The sequence below is a fragment of the Andrographis paniculata genome, unplaced genomic scaffold (genome assembly GCF_009805555.1).
Source record: "Andrographis paniculata isolate CXL003 unplaced genomic scaffold, ASM980555v1 Contig79END, whole genome shotgun sequence".
NCBI classification, from domain to species: domain Eukaryota; kingdom Viridiplantae; phylum Streptophyta; class Magnoliopsida; order Lamiales; family Acanthaceae; genus Andrographis; species Andrographis paniculata.
Genome location: NW_026137616.1, coordinates 4,845,818 through 4,863,205, shown reverse-complemented (window position 1 = coordinate 4,863,205; position 17,388 = coordinate 4,845,818). Strand labels below are relative to the sequence as shown.

The window sequence follows — 17,388 nt, the reverse complement described above, 5'->3', positions numbered from 1 at the left end:
TCTCATCATCCGTCCAACCTTTGGGATTAACCCGACCAGGTTTGACCTTAACATCCGACCCTAAGCTCATCCGACCAAGTTATTGCAGTCATACTTGGACTTTCAAAAAGCCCACTAGACTTTTCGAATAAATCTTAACTTAATCTTGGCAGGCCCATTTCCTAAAAACCTATCCACCATTTTTTGTGCTCAACGTAGATATTATTCTGTGATTAGGACTTTTATGAAGTTGTGAATTTTGGTGTAGTTAATTATTGTGTTGATTATTTATAATCCAAAATGTGTCTACATTATTCTTTCTCTTACTGCAATTTATGTTTGAGTGAAATGTAAAAAAACAAATTTCGCATTATATATATTTTAATTATGTTAATTATTAATTTATTTATCATTACACTTTCCAGTAAATTTAATCTATTTAATTTATTTTTAATATAAAATTTATATTATAAAAAAATACATAGAAAAATTAATAATATCTATATTATTACCTAATTTAATAAATTAATATATATTTTACAAATAAAATAAACATATATTGATATTTGTGTAAGAAAAATAATTAAGTTCAAAGACAAATATAAATAAATAAAATTAGAGTAAAAATTATCTTTTAGGTAAATAAGTTATTTAAAAAACTAATTTAACAAATAGTTAAATCAATTTCTTTTAGAGATGAAACAACTAAAAGTTCTTCAAATTGCTAAAAGCTATTTGAAAAAATATTTTGCAAACACCCCCAGTCTATATAAAAAGAAAATGACCATCTAGATTAAATATTTTATATATTGAGAATGTTGATGTTGAATGTTTTATAAAAAGATAAAATATAAATATTTTATATATTGAGAATGTTGATGTTGAATGTTTTATGAAAAGATAAAATATAAATATTTTATATATTGAGAATCACGTTAGAAAAAAATTGTTGGGAGAACAAATAAATTTTATCTAGTTATGGGTCAATTTTGCAAGTGCTAATTTTATGTGGATATATTAAGGAAGACTCTGACATTGATTTAATATAAAAAACAGAAATAAAAATGTATTAATTATAAAAAAATAAAGTAATATATATAATGAATATAAAAATATTTATAAAAATAAATTATGTAAAATAAAATTCATAAATTAATTAATAAAATACATAAAAAAATGTATTTATAAGTATATAATATATTTATTCAATTATAAAAGATTAACTCATTCAGATAATATAAAAAAATTATCGAAAAGTCTAAAATAAATTTAAAATATAAATAAATAATATATATATACAACTATCATATACCATAAAAATAGGTGAACACAAGGAAAACAAGTGAGTGCTGGCGGCCCACCAAAAAACTCTACTTAAAACTTTTTAAAAAACTCTAGAATAAAATAAAAATATAATTAAATAAATAAAAATATATTGAATCCCTTCCGGAAGGATCCAACTGAATACTATATAAATATTCTAGTGTGGTACTAGGGTTATTGTATAACTTCACCGGCTACACTATTGTTCTTGTTCAAATTAGGGTTTATGATGTGATAAGGGTTTTTCCTGATTGGCGTGAAGTTAATAACTGTGTTTGATTCTGATGGTTTATTTTTTTTAGTTGATTTGCTATTTTTGTTTATTTGTTTTGGTTATTCAATGGGTAACATAAGACAATTGAGAACATAAGACAACTGAGAAGATCCGGCTGAAGTTTGGGAATCGATTGTTGGACAATTGATGCAATGGTGGTGAGATAGGTGCTGGTTTTGCAGATGATGAATCAAATACTAGTCTAAGGTAGATTTTGTAAAAATGATTAAGGATTTAAGCATGTATTACTATGATCCGTCTATCAATCGTACAGTACTCAATGGATCCTGTGCTTATCAAACTCCACCATCAACAAGAAAACCTATGCCAACTGTAGGGATTCTGCGAATAAACTTCAGCTCTACTTCCCCGGTACATTAATCGAACAGATACAATAATTTGGCCTTTTCAGTTCCGCTTATGTTTATCAACTGATTCATGAATCTAACTTCTCCACAGGTGAGAAAAAGTTTATGTCGGTAGAAAGGAAATACATCAAGATTTTCCAAGATTGGATAGACAATAGCTGGGTGAACATCGGACCAGTGCCTCACATTCTAGCCTTCCCGACGTCAGCGATGAGCCCTGCGCAGCTTCTGGAGCTCCCGACCACACCCCAAACTCCGTCATAGCTTCTCGATAATGCTTTAGATGAGGTACCTTTGATGCCCTTATATATCTCAAAAAGCCTGTTTTTTCATATATTACTCGATCATGATAATATGTATTTTCTAATCAGGTTTGCAATGGGGCAACATATGTGAGCATTGATGTGCTTGAGAACAGTACTAATAGCCACAAAATGGTGGCAGTTCAAGGTGTGTCTATATATGTATATGTGTTTAAATTTTGTCTTTGCATAGTAGCTTGATGTGATGATTGTGAGAGGGGTTATAGTGTATTTTTCTTGGAGAGTTTCTTGATTGCATACTACAGAATTTGAAAAAAAGGAAAAAAAATTGCTTGATGAGCAGAGAATATTTTTTGGTTGAACATTTTTTGTGTCTTGAGTAGAACCTTAGTCTTGATGATGTTGTTCCTTACTATGTTTGATCTAGCTGTGTAACAACACACAACTTAAGTTTCTTCGTATAACTTGTCGCTCTAATTCGATTTTATTTTGTGCATATACGTAGATAATGGTTGCAGAATGACTCCTGATAGGATGCGCCAATGCATGTCTCTGGGCTATTCGGCAAAGAGCAAGATGGCAAACACAATCGGGCAATATAGGGTCTGATTTATTTATTGTTGTAAATTGTGCTTTTGCATATGTTTTATTTTCGGATATTGTTAATAATTTATTTTATGTGTTTGAACCAGATGGTAATGGGGTTTTCCGATGCAGAGCACACCAATTATGCAAGAAGGCATACATATTGTTCTTCGGATTGATCGACACATGCAAGTTAAAGGTAATTTGCTATTAATTACAGATTTGAATTGTTTCTAAATTCGAATATATTCCCATGAGAAAAATGATTCATGCGCTCTCCGTGCAAATTAGACATCCTAAATTTTTTATTTACTTTCGTGTGTGTTGATCAAGCACAGTGGCACAAGCTGAATTGGATTTGTTTATCCTTTTAACATCTTATGTGGCTGATGAACTTATTCATAGTCTTCATTTTGCTCCAAAGCCTGCTGAGGTGGTTGATCCGCCCCAACCTGACATTAATCTACAACTCCTTAAGTGGAGAATAATGAGAAGAAAGAAAATAACCAAGTGACAAATGATAGGCTAGAAAGCCACCATAGGAATATAGTGGTGGAGGCAGAACCTCATTTAAGTGAAAACCATGGCGCAGCAACAGAAGAAGAATCAGCCACCACAACATCTCAGGAGGATACCCAAAAGAAATCGTATGCATCAATTCTTAGTTTACCAACGAGGAAATGACGCACCAAAATGTATGTTTCTATCTGCAAGCAAGAGAGGCACTAATCTTTAAGAGTACCTGCGACAAAGACTGAGATTGAGAGTGCAGTTTTGCTACCTAATAAAATCATAAGATGAACGGGTAAATTATATAACACCCTTTGTGTTTTAGTAAAAATACACAAACACCCTGTGTGTTTTATTTATTGCATGAAACCTTTTGTGTTAAATGTAAAGTTTACACGAAACACCCTTCTTGTCCAACATATTCTTCATTCATCTTAGTGAACATTTGTTGGCTTTGGGGATGAATCAACATCTGTACATAGTTCAGTCAAGTGTTTCTTAAAATGAATCATATTTTGTACTACTTTATTCTTTAATTCGTCTACTATGCTTATACTTTGTATTTAGATTTTTTGTAAGGAATTCCTAATAGGGTATAATTGTTTTACCCCTCTTCCAAATTTTTCCAAGTAAAAAACCATTGAAGGCAAAACAGGCTACTTAAATAAAATATTAACACCGTCAGTGCAATTTCATAAGGAGCGAGTGTGCAATATTTTTAAAATTGCAAGTAGGTAAAACAGAATTTTAGAACCACAAGAAATTTTCAGCAGATTACGAAAATCACATGGAAATTTTATACTATTTGCCATTTTTTATTACAATTATTTCTAGTTTGTTGCCAACATCATTTTGATGCAGGTGACATGTGCTTTGATTCCTATTATCGTGACATTATTTTATGAGGGGTATTCGCAATTTCTGTCCTATATTTGACTGTCCATTCAATTTCTGTCCCTATAAGATTAATTTCATAAAAAATGTCCCTCTTTTTTACTAATTTGCGCAAAATCCACTATAAACGTTAATTAATTAGACAAAAGTTAGGGATAAATTGAAAAACGCCATTGACGGAGTAAAAATCGGTGAATTGATGAGGCGGAAAAGTGTTAGTGTAAGTGATTGAGCTGCACGTATTTCTCGCCGTTGAGCAAGTATTTGCTTGTCTGATTTTTGTTTGTTTGCTTCAGTTGGACTATGGATGCAATGGTGGCGAAATAGGTGTTAATTTGTTTGATTGTTTGTTTTCATTTTTTCAGTAGGAGCGATTAGATAAGAGAAGCATCACGAGATCAGGATATTGAGAGAATTCTGGCTATCAAATTTCTTCATTATCTGAGTGGACAGATCGATGTTGGCTTTGGGGAACAAACATTTTTTTTGTTCGGACTTGTGTTGTTTGTCCCATAGAAGCATACAAATTAGATCAAAGTAAAATTTCCATAGAAGCATACAAATTAGATCAAAGTAAAATTTAATTGGTTGATGGTGACTGATTTATGGGTCCAATCATCCGATTAAGAAAAAAAAAAAAGGCATAACATGCCAGGAGAGACGGCGCCTTTTTCTTGGACCCCAAGTATTGCATCGAGGAACCCCAGGAACCTGTTTGGATTGATGCACCGGAAAATAAATCTGTTCTTGAGGGATCTTCGTAGCTAGTAGGAAACAAGTTGTTATTTTGTTGGATCATGTTCATTGTTTGCACTTAATTCAATAGGTTTTTTATTTTTTTGGTCAGCCTACTGATTGTAAGTATTTTGTTTGTCCAAAGCATACCAATTATCCAAAGGGGACATAGTGATTTCGGATTGATTCACACTTGTAAGAATGGATTTGATTTATTGTTTCTAACTTCAAATATATATGTATTTTCGTATGTGAACAATCATCTGATCTCTTTCAACTTTCTTATTAATTGTTATATATATTATGTTTATAGTGTGTATTTAGATTTTACGAAGTTACTGGTGGACTTTTAGAAGTGCTTTTGTATGGATATGTATATGAAGAAAGGTTTTGGTTAAATGTCTTATGTATGTTTGGGTGTGTGGTTTGATCTGTCAATACTATTCAATCCTATGATTCTTATAAATTATTGAACCTCTTTAGAGCAGTAATAGGGTGTTCGTGTCTTTAAAATGGATACCTTAGATTTCGTAAATCATAATATATGTTGAGTGGATGTGTGTACATTATAATTGGCTGTTTGAATTTGTATAACAAATTCTTTTTCCAGAACCTCATTATGCATATGATTCCATTATAAATGATTGGGTACATTATATAGATTAGATAGTTTCCTCGTTTCGTCGTCTCTTGCTCTTAATTAAATTCTTTTCCCCTTGTGGGGATTACTGTTGATTATTTCCTTCAATGGCGTGCAGTGAATGAAGCATGTTGTCGTCATTCAATACCATGCTCTACCTTACATCAACATTGAATAGTTGTTTACATATATTATCTCTAGGATGTTGGTGAGTTAAAGTACAGTTTAAGTTAGTAATTGATAAATGCAAATCAACAGATATAGCAATAGTTCAACAGTTGGAAAGAAGCATTTCACTTAGATATGATAAAAAAAACATATCCAGAAATTTGTACTGCTTAAATACAAAGTAGCATGGCAACTGCAGCTGGAAATACAAGTACCCAATAAAAAATGATAGTTTCGACAGTGGTGGAAACTTCAGTGGTGGTCAAAACAGCACCGAAGACAGTCAACAAAGAAGGGGTCTGGGAAGACGCCAAATCTGGCCTTGCCCCAAATTAAATGTCTCTCCCATGGAAGGTATATATATATATAGTTGAGGCAACATTCCAACAATTTGGTTTTGTATTGATGGGTGGAGACTGCGAAACTTTTATTTAAACAAAATTGTTGGATATACTTTTTTTCTTTTTTTTTTTTATTCGACAAATCAAAGGGTATATAAATAAGCTCATTAGCTCCTTAGCTCTAGAATATGTCTCCCCTCTTTTACCATTCCTAAAGAAATACTGAAGGAATAAATAACAAATACACCGGGCATACCCGGGATGATCACAATAATGTTTTTATGAACTAACTATATCAGATCATTATTGTATAGGGTAAATGGATCTCCAACGCAAGGTGAAATTTCTTTTTTGTCCTGGAACAGCAAAGTTCAGCACATACTTAGCCTCTGCTTCATATAATGAGAAACAAGGTAAATAAATTGTTCATACGATTCTCTAATACTCTTTAACTTTTTCTCTGGAGTAACCAAAATGTTTTGTTACTTCAGTGGTGTGGGATCTGAAGAAACAAAAACCAGCGCAGTGAATCATTCCTCCGTCTTCGGTCGCCGCATCCCGTTCTACCTTCCCCACAACGCGACGAGGGCTGCTTCCTGTCCTTTCCTTCGCGTGCCTTGGTGAAGCTAGTTGTTTCTCTTTTGCTTTTTATTCTCGGCCATCTGCTCGGCTCGGCGTATCCGCCATCAGCCTTTTAACGATTCAATCACATGATTTATTTGGGGGTTTTGTTATTTATTTGTCAGATATGCTTTGATTTTAGTTTGGGGACGTCAATGTTTGTGTTATTTGTCTGGGTTTTTACTCCACTACCAAAAAAAGGTCTTTTTATAACGGTAAAATATTCGTAACTAAAACCCATTTTTCGTGCAAAATAGCTTTTCGTGTCGACTTTGTTACGGATTTTGACCGCTACGAAAAATTGCGGTACAAAAAGTCCGTGTTGCAACAAAATCCGTAACAAATATTTGGTGGTCAACTCTCAAAATAAGCACATGTTAATTATATTTGTTACGTTTTTGGTACGTAACAAAAACATCAATCATGTTTTTGAATCGACAAATATCCGACACAAAAATGCGGAACAAAAAGTTGAATAATGTCAGAGAAATATTTGTTACGACATATGTCCGAATCAACAATTGCTTTACAAATGTCTAATCTTGTCAGAAAACTTCTTGTTACAAGATTTTTCCGTAACAACAATACATTACAAAAGGACTGCCCCTAACAAATAAGTTGTTTGTTACAAAATTAGTCTGCAACAAAAAGTCATGACAAAAGTCAGGCAACCATACATTACCATTTGTACCGGCCACTGTCCGTAACTAAAAATACGCTACCAAGGACGTCCCTATGTGGCATAGTAGTTTTGTCGCCATAAATAAATTCCATTTATCCGTATTATTAATATGTGAGACAAATAATTTAAAACTTAATCTTATCATAATTGTTTCCAAATCTATGGTAATAATACACATGGTCATCAATACAATGATGTTCATAGTCCAACCAAAAATAAAATATTAGTCGTCAACGGTGCTAACAAAACATCCCAAGAAAACACCAATCCGTACACCAACATAACAGCCTACTAAATAACGATACGCAAAACCAAAAAGTAATACGTAAATAGATAAATCTGATATCATACGTAAGAACGATCTTAAGGGCAACTCATAAATACAACTATGAATGACCCAGGTCGTCGAGTGCAGAATCATGGAGTATGCAATCTCGGGCGGCGAACCAACTGCAATGTGTTTTTAATAATATATAAGCATTTAATACAAAAATTGAAGTAATTTAATTTCCAAAGGAATAAAGTAAATAAAAAAAATGCGTACATACTGGTAAATCTACTCGATATTATCTCCGTCGAATACATCACCGAGAATTTTAACTCCAGCATTAGTTGGAAGGATAAGTGCGGTCTCCGGGACTATTACAGCTATAACATACACCTTAACAGTGGCTAGGGTATCACCTATATAAATAGGTTAAACGAGCGTTAGTCACGAGGAAGGTCTACCTCTATAAACATTATGGATGAATATAATAAAATAAAACTTACGCTTTAGCTTGATCAAGGGACCCTATCTTAAATACAAGTATAGTAACAAATAAACTCCAAAAGCACTAATAAAATAGGCTGACCCTTAATATGCTACTCTGCACCACATTAATCAAAATGAATGATAAAAAAATGCTTCACTTGCTACAACAATGTTGTATCTCAAAAAGCATCGGTGCAGTTTGATATCTTCATTTTGCTTCACACATAGTCAAAAAAATGGGGAACCTCGATTATTACATAATACCATTAAACAGATCCTCTAGATTCTTAACATCATTCAGAGCTAAAAACTACTCAGAAATTCATCATCAGCAATAGGAATAATCTTCAGGTTGTTCCCAAGGATAAATTATCCGACTAAAGGAATAATGACTTGAAAATAATAAAATCATGAAATACGCTTCCATAAGTGTGGACATGACTCCCACCTTTTATTCAATGCTATGAGAATCTCTGATTCATTAGAACTTCACAATGAAGTGCAAACCTACTAGTAAATAACAATTATATTAAACATCGACTAAAATTGAATCCAACCTTAATTAACAAGTTCTACACCTAAACAACTAAATAAACACAAAACTAACTTAGATTTACAACCATACCAATCTAAGTTAATTAAAAGAGCAGCCCATCTTAGCCAAGGAAATCCAAGAAACAGAACAACACAAATTATCCTACTGCAACAACAAGGTTAAGGAACTAGACAGAAATTAAACAACCTAAACCAATCTAATCTAACCTACAAAAATGATATATACAAACAAACAATCAAGAAGCAAACTTATATATTATCAACATTCAAAGCCAAGAAAAACTTCCCTGATTGCAGAATTTTTTGTGGTGCAGAATTTTGGAGGGGGCTGAGGGGAGGGGCTGATCTACTAAATCCTCATACTTGCATATTATTTTGCCTTCGAACAATTGCGGTTGACACTGAGGAGGAGCTACAATTAACACAGAGAAAAAAAATCAGCCATAAGGCTATTTAACAGAGAGAAAATAAATCAGCACATAGGTAGAGCTAAAGCTAATTCCAACATCAACCAAAGTATGATAGATCTCATTTGTTAGGGCTAGCACATTCTACTCTTAATTGCCAATATATAGTTCAAGGCATATAAAAAAAAATGAATTTATCAAGCATTTCAAATTTTCAGCCGCTTTAATTCAGATGCAACTCCTATCACATTAATGTCATCTAAACCGAAATTCAGGAATACAAAGAAAACATACAACACAGACAAAAAAATATTACATTGATGTACCTTTGAAAATAATGGTAAAGCATCTAAGGCAGTTTTACCAAGATTCGTCTCTTTATCAAGGGCCAAGACTCCATTAGTAACTTTCTTTTGCTTAAAGCAGAAGTGTCAAGAGTACTTTATCAAAGTGAATCATGGGGGACATAGAAAGTCTTTTCCCCATTATTTACATTCAACATTCACCAGTTTCTTTTGGGAACTTCCGAAGAGCCTGAGACAAGCCAAAAAAAAGTTGTTCATTGCTCATAAACTCATCCTCCAATTAACTTTCACCAAGGATTAATGCAACCATTCTTGTATATCAACAAAAATTTTAAAACTAAACTGATAAGATGAACAACTGTGCTAGAGCATGTTATCCAATTCAACTCTATTTAGCGATAGAAACTAAAGCATACTCAAGTACAGAAAAGCCTAACATGATTACAAATACATTCTAACAACTAACAATAGCAACTTAACTATTTAAAACATCAGATCGTTCATAAGAGCAATTCTCCGGGGTGTAGTACAATTTTGTTGGCATTTATGGTTTCAATGTCTTTAAGTGGCTATAAAAGATTCGCCTGCAATAATCTAGTCCCGCGGTGATTTATTAATATAAAATACATTATTTGAAAAAATATGGTATCATATTATAATATTAGCAACGATAAATACTTCCATTTAGAAGTAGTGAAGACTTCAGGGTGAGGCATGGTGAGATCGGCACAACTCCAATGACTCTTTTATTCCATACATTTACATACACGAATCAATCGCAGAAAATTATAATGCAAGTATATGTTACTTACGGGACCAACTACGTTTCTGCAGTGTTTAATGTTATTCTCCTAGAAGTGACTCAAATGTTAATGCTTAGATTGTCATACACAATCCTCATCTCAGAGTTTTCTCCACAAATATCCCACAACCATATAAGTGTGATTGGATCTTGGAATTCAGCTCAACTAATTTTTTTTTTTCAATTTCCAATTTTAACCTATAACATATTTTTTACACAAAATCAGAATAACCCAAAGTAGCAACACAACATATAATTAAATAATTTTCAAAACAAGAGATTTGTAACTAGATATCAACAAAGCATTTGTTGCTACTCCAAGGAAGCAGAACACAAAAGGAAACAAACTCAAGAACACGGTAAGAAAAACTTATCCTTCTTTCTTTCGCCGGAAAGCTCCTATCGGTGACAATGGTGTCTTCGGTTTTCATCTCTGACATCAATCGGCGACCACGAACAGAACAGGCGGACAACGGCTGCTATAGAGAAGAAGAAAAATGAAACAAAGAAGAAGAAGTAAACGAAGAAAGAAAGGAAATGAAGAAGAAGAGGCGGAAGAAGAAAACAAAGAAGAGGAGGAGGAAGAAGGAGAAACAAGAAAAAATGGAAACGAAGAAGAAAAAATAAGAGAAAGAAGAAGGCGAGCGGCGGCTAGGGTTTGATATTTTATTTTATTTTTATCTTTAATTTAAATTATTACATATTAATAGAAAAATAATCAATAAATAGAAGAAATTGAAGATATATTAATTATTTCTATGAATTAATTTATAATTAGCAATGAAAATATAAAGCATAATAAATTAATTAGTTTCAGTTGTAAAATTAAATTTTGTAGTTAAATAATAAATTTGAAATAATTGTATATATTTATTTTTTATAATTATAATATTAAAGTTTTTGTTACCGATTGAATTTGCAAGAAAATATATATTACAACATCTTACCTTATATGTAATTGCTACTGATATATTATCGAAATAAATATTTTTTTTAAATTTAAAATAATTTTATATTGATTTTTTTTATTTAAATAGAAAATTTTAATATTAACTTATTTGTTACGGCTTAAATGCATAACAAATATGTATATGATAACATCTCGTCCAAAATGTGTAATTGTTACGAATAAATTACCGAAATAAATAAGTTTGTTTAAAATTTTAAAATAATTCTATATAGATTTTATATATATACAGAAATTTTCAACATTTAGATATTTCTTACGGTTTGAATTGCGTAACAAATTTATATGCGACAACATCCCGTCGAAAATGTATTTATTACGGATAAATTATCGAAATAAATACAAAAAAAAAGGTTGACCAACCATTAAACTTTTTATTCCGATAAATTTCGTAACAAAAGCCACTTTTTGTAGCAGACTTATTTTGACGGACAAGATACTCGCTACAAAAAGTCAATTTTTTAGTAGTGTTCTATGGTCGAATGGGTTTTGATTAACTCCTTTGGGAGACTTTAATTAATATACAGTATAAGACATTAGTCAATATTTTCTTTGTGAAGATGCTAAATTTTTTTTTTTCTTATTTTGACGGATATTGACTGGCCTAACGATTTGTAAGGTTATAGTTACACACTGCTTCGGATACCAAGAGGCCATGAACGAGTAATGAAATCCATTCATGTAGCTATAGAGATGGGATATAATCCCTTCAAAGTATGACTCAACTCTCCACGTTTTTTGCCTTAGATTTTAAGCTATATATGTATATATATTTTCAGTTAGTTTTGAATATATACTCCATAAGAAAAAAGTCTTGTTTTATATGTTGTTTGTGTCAGATAAATTGTGTTGTGATGCAAGGAGTCAATGATGATGAAACATGTGATTTTGTTGACCTGACTCGGGAGAAGCCAATTAATGTACGATTTATGAGTGCATGCCATTCGATGGAAATGTCTGGAATGTGAAGAAACTCATGCCTTATGCTGAAATGTTGGATATTATGGTAAGGTAGAACTCGGCAGTTCCATATATTCATATCTTCTGTGTACCATATTTTCAGGTTGTGGGATCCTCTGCATAATGGTGTTGATGATAATAAACTCAAGGAGATCATTCAAGCCGCTGTATGTGTACACTGAAATAGAAGCCTGAGTGCTTGAAAATCATAGTTGATATTTTGTTGATAATCATCTGTTGCAACGTCAGGTCAAAAGGAAGACAAGAGCTCATGCTGGGATGTTTGACATGGCAAAGACGCCAAACCGGCCGATGATTCATGTTGGCGGCTAGCAAGAGACCGGGTCCCATCACTCATTGTATATCAATATACTGCAGGTCCTTTGAGATTCCACCCATACTACATTTTCACCATATCAATTTGGCATTGATTTCAGTGTCAGATGTTCCAATATCTCAATTATCTGATTCATTTATTTTCACGCCTGTTAATTTTTGGCGCTGTTGCCGGGGACTGGTTTGATCATTGCTACTTTTGTTGATTTATTTATTATTTATTATTAGCCTAGTCTCTGTATATTTTATTATGCTTTATGCATCGATCTTCTCATACATGAAATTTGATATACGATTCAGAGATCGAAAAGTTAGAAAGGAAGTTAAGGAAAGAAGCTAAAAAGAAACTAGAATCTGACAGGAGCTCCAACACATAGTAAAGTAGTTTCTACTCTTCTGAGGAGGAAAACGATACTATCATGGCTAGAGAAGATCTTCGGACACTCAAGGAGTGGCAGCACAGAATTTCATTCGATAGCCTCTCTGCATTACCTTTCGTGGCATTGATGATACTATTAGATTTGAACTAAAATCTGGATTGATTCACTTACTGCCGTCTTTTCATGGTCTTGCAGGTGAGGAACCTCATAAGCATCGACTGAATTTGATGTTTCTGCTCGAGCATGAAAACAGCATGAGTCACTAAGGAACAAATCAAGTTGAGAGTGTTTCCTTTTTCCTTAAAGGATGCAGCACAAGACTGGTTGTACTATCTCCCTCCAGGAAGCATAACTTCGTGGGCTAACATGCAAAGAAAATTTTTGAAGAAGTATTTCCCGGCGTCTCGAGCTGCAACATTTAGGAAGGAAATCTGTGGGATTAAGCAACTAGGCGAGACATTACATGAGTATTGGAGCGATTCAACCGCCTGTGCGCAAGGTGTCCTCAACATCAGATATAAGAGCAACTGTTTATCCAATAGTTCTACGAAGGCCTCAATTGGACGGATCGAAGCAACATTGATGCTCCGAGTCAAGGTGGATTAGCTGAAAAAAACTCCTAGGGATGCTTGGGATCTGATCTCTCGAATGGCAGCAAATACACAACAGTTTGGTACTCGAGATAGTGGAGTAGCTGATAGCTCTACCTCCGATCCTGTTCGACAGTAGTTGTCTGAGCTAAGTACGATTGTGCACCACTTGGTGGTTGGTCAGACTCAGCAAGTAATAGCATGTGGCATCTGCACAAGTATAGAAGACCCTACTGATTCCTGCCCTAAGCTTCAAGAAGGCAGCCCTGCAAAACTAAATATAGCCGGCTTTGCGTAAGCGCCCTACAAGCAGTACAACCCGTTCTTCCATAGATATAGTCCTGGGTGGAAAGATCATCCCAATTTGCAATGTGAGAATCAACTGGAAGGATTCCAAGCACATGCGCTAGTGCAACAGATATATTGCCCACCACCCCACCACACCAACCTGCTGCATCATCAGGTATGTCTTTAGAGGATATGGTTAAGGACATGGCTGCTAACACTTTGCAAATTCAACAGGATACAAAGACTAACATACAAAATCTGGATGCCAAAGTGGAGCAACTAGCCACTGAGGTACATCAGTTGAATGAGCGAGTACAAGGAAAATGGCCATCCCAAGTAGAAAAGAATCCAAAGAATGTGAGCGCGATGACTTTTCAAACTGGTATGGTAGTGGAGAGTCCACAACCACTGGTTCTAAAGGACAAGGATGAAGAAACCATTGAGAAGAAGATTGAACAAGAAGACATAAAAGCTGACGAGGTACATTCTGAACCCCTTTTTAATACAAAGTCTAACGAAGCACTTTTCCTTCCAGGTTGGTGAAGCCAAAGAAACCAAATAAGGATAAAGAATTTTTGGAGGTTTTCAGAAAGGTGGAGCTTAGCATACCATTTTTAGATGCAGTTCGCCAAATCCCGAAATATGCAAATTTTTTGAAGGATTTGTGCACTAACAAGAGAAGGATGAAGGGAGACGAGTGTATTATCACCAATGAAAACATTTTTGTGGTCTTACAAAGAAAAATTCCACCGAAGTGTGATGATCGAGGTATGCTTTCAATTTCTTGCAAGATAGGAAATTTAGAAATAAGAAGAGCCATGCAAAATTTAAGAGCTGCGATAAATGTGATGCCTAAATAAATCTATAACTCCCTGATCCTAGCACTTATAAAGTAAATAGGAATTGTGATTCAGTTGGCTAATAGGACTAATACATACCCTGAAGGACTTATAGAAGATGTTCTAGTTCAAGTCAATGAATTAATTTTTCCTGTCGATTTCTATGTGTTGGATATGAAAGATGAGAATTCACCCAATCCTTCACCCATGCTCTTAGGAAGGCTTTTTATGTGTACAACTAATGTTAAAATTAATGTGAAGCAAGGAACTCTCACGAAGGAGTTTGATCGAGAAACTATTAAATTTAACATTTTTTATGCCATGAAATATCCTGCAGAGACTCACTCGTTGTTTTATATAGATGTTATTAAGACTAGTGTACAGGATAGTCTTGAGATGAGAGCCTCCAATGCATTGGAAGTGGTGATAGCGAATCATGTAGGTCTTCATGAGGCTCCTGACCCCATGATAGATGCTAGATTGCAGAGGATGATGCATGCTTTAGGAGCCGTTCTAGTGACTCCACAAAGGTATGAACTCACTCCATTATTTTTACCTAAAACTAATCAGTGTTTGTTACTGTCTATTGTGCAGGTACCAGAGTTGAAATTGGAATCATTGCCGGATCACTTGAAGTATGCCTACTTGGGAGAGAAAGAGACATTTCCGGTGATCATATCATCAAATCTTACATCCGACCAAGAGCTCAGCTTGATCCATGTTCTGAAGAATCACAAGGAGGCTTTAGGGTGGATGATTGCAGACATCAAAGGTATAAGTCCATTGTTTTGTACTCACAAGATTACTCTTGACGAAGGAGCAATACCAGTCTGACAAGCACAAAGGAAGCTCAATCCAATAATGACTGAAGTGGTGAAGAAGAAAGTCATAAAGCTTCGGGATGCTGGCATAATCTATCCAATTTCTGACAGCTAGTGGGTTAGTCCTATCCAAGTAGTGCTGAAGAAGGCAGGGATAACCGTGAAGGAGAATCAAGATGGTGAGATGGTTTCTGTTTGCAACCAAACAAGATGACAGCAATGTGTTGATTATCGTAGGCTTAATGTTGTAGCCAAAAAAGATTATTTTTCTCTTCCTTTTATTGACCAGATGACCGAAAGGTTAGCTGGCCATGCTTACTATTATTTTTTAGATGAATTTTCAGGAAACTTTCAAATAGCAGTAGCACCAGAGGATCAGGAGAAAACGACATTCACATGCCCCTTTGGTATTTTTGCGTATAAGAGGATGCCGTTCGGATTATGCAATGACCTTGCAAATTTCTAGAGATGTATGTTGAGTATTTTCTCTGAGTATATTGACAAAACTATTGAGTTATTTATGGATGATTTTAGTGTTTATGGTGATAGTTTTGAAAATTGTCTTGATAACCTGGCTTTGATCTTAAAAAGATGTTGTGAGGTTAATTTGGTGTTAAACTGTGAGAAGTGTCAAATTATGGTTAATCAAGGTGTGGTATTAGGTCCCGTTGTTTCTTCTAGGGGCATAGAAGTAGATAAAGCAAAGGTTGATCTTATTTCTACTCTTCATTACCCCAATTCTATTCGAGAAGTGCGCTCATTTTTGGGTCATGCAGGTTTTTACAAGAGGTTCATAAAGGATTTCTCAAAGATTGCATCACCATTGTTCAAGTTGCTTCAGGAAAGAGGTTCATTTGAATTCAGTGAGCCTTGTAAGCAAGCCTTCGATCAGTTGAAAAGGTGTTTGATCACCCCGCTAGTCTTGCAACCTCCAAATTGGAATTTCCTGATTTAAGTGATGTGTTACGCAAGTGATATGGTAGTAGGAGCTGTTTTGGGTCAACGAGATGGAAAAACATCTTATGTTGTTTACTATGCATCAAAGGCTTTGAATGGAGCTCATTTGAATTATACTGTGACTAAGAAAGAATTACTTGTTGTAGTATTTGCTTTAGAAAAGTTTTGGTATTATCTCTTAGGTTCTAAAGTTATTGTCTTTTATGATCATGTAGCATTCGGTATTTGATGACCAAGAAGGAAGCTAAATTGAGATTTATACGATGGCTTCTACTCATTCAGGAGTTTGATCTGGAAATCCGAGAAGAAAGAATATGAGAACTTTGTAGCAGACCAGTTGAATTGACTCCCAATCACTGTGAAAAATGACTTGCCATTGAAGGAGATCTCTCCTGATGAATTACTTTCTTTAAGTGTTTCTATTCCTTGGTATGCTGATTTAGTGAACTATCTATTTACTAATCGATTCCCTGTAGGCTGGCCTAAAGCGAATAAGGACAAGTTGAAGAGCGATGCAAAATACTAAATGTGTGATGATCCTTATCTTTGGATACGATGTGCATATCAAGTCATAAGACGATGCGTTAAGGAAAGTGAGTTCCACTCGATCTTTACATTTTACCTTACACTCGCGTGTGGAGAACGTTTTGGAGCTCAAAAGAACTGCAAGAAAGGTGTTGGATGGTAGATTCTACTGGCCTACGTTGTTTAAAGATGTCCATTCATTCTGTAAATCATGTGATAAATGCCAGTGTGTGGGTAATGTATCGTCTCAAGCAGAAATGCCTCTGGTACCGATTATTTTTGTTGAGATATTTGATGTGTGGGGTATTGATTTTATGGGTCCCTGTCCCCTTTCTCATGGATTTTTATATATTATACTTGTTGTTGTTATGTCTAGAAGTGGGTGGAAGCAAAAGCCACCCGGACTAATAACTCAAAAATTGTTGAAAATTTCATGAAGAGTAACATTTTTGCTCGTTTTGGAATGCCGAGAGCCATCGTGAGTGACAGAGGCACCCAGTTTTGCAATAAGATGATAGC

At 34.2% G+C, this 17,388-nt stretch overlaps 1 long non-coding RNA gene across 1 annotated transcript; it reads right to left on the bottom strand.

Annotated features, from left to right (window-relative positions):
- Positions 1 to 7,512: 7,512 nt before the first annotated feature.
- On the bottom strand, positions 7,513 to 10,821 carry LOC127240405 (uncharacterized). The gene is made up of 3 exons (XR_007836328.1): positions 9,426 to 10,821; positions 7,932 to 9,104; positions 7,513 to 7,833 (listed from the first exon to the last, which is right to left on the bottom strand). It is a non-coding gene; the product is annotated as an uncharacterized LOC127240405 (long non-coding RNA).
- Positions 10,822 to 17,388: the final 6,567 nt, after the last annotated feature.